Below are 356 nucleotides of genomic sequence, written 5' to 3'. Positions count from 1 at the left end.
ACAACAAATATTCGTTTTTTGTAGGTTATCTTCCGTGCCACTGCGTTGATCCGTATGTGGTCGCTACTCACTCTGATGGAGGCCAGGTAGCGTTTGGTTACTGGATCTATCCGATGAGAGATGGTAACACGGGATATCTTCAACCGGTTTGAATGACGGTCATGTAATAGGATATACAATTAGTTTTCCTATCTTTCTAATGACAGCCGGTTGTGACTTTGTGGCTACTTTTTTATAGGCTCTTTGTGAGTTTTTTTTTACTTTTTTTCAGACTATAAGACCTTATTGAACATATTTGTTTTTTTATAAAGTTTGCCGTATGCATCGTTCTGATGCAGAGGCCGGGGAGCTTCCCC

Source organism: Triticum dicoccoides, chromosome 6A (assembly GCF_002162155.2).
Source record: "Triticum dicoccoides isolate Atlit2015 ecotype Zavitan chromosome 6A, WEW_v2.0, whole genome shotgun sequence".
NCBI classification, from domain to species: Eukaryota; Viridiplantae; Streptophyta; class Magnoliopsida; order Poales; family Poaceae; genus Triticum; species Triticum dicoccoides.
The sequence above is the reverse complement of the archived record's forward strand: the minus strand, read 5'-3'. Positions refer to the sequence as shown.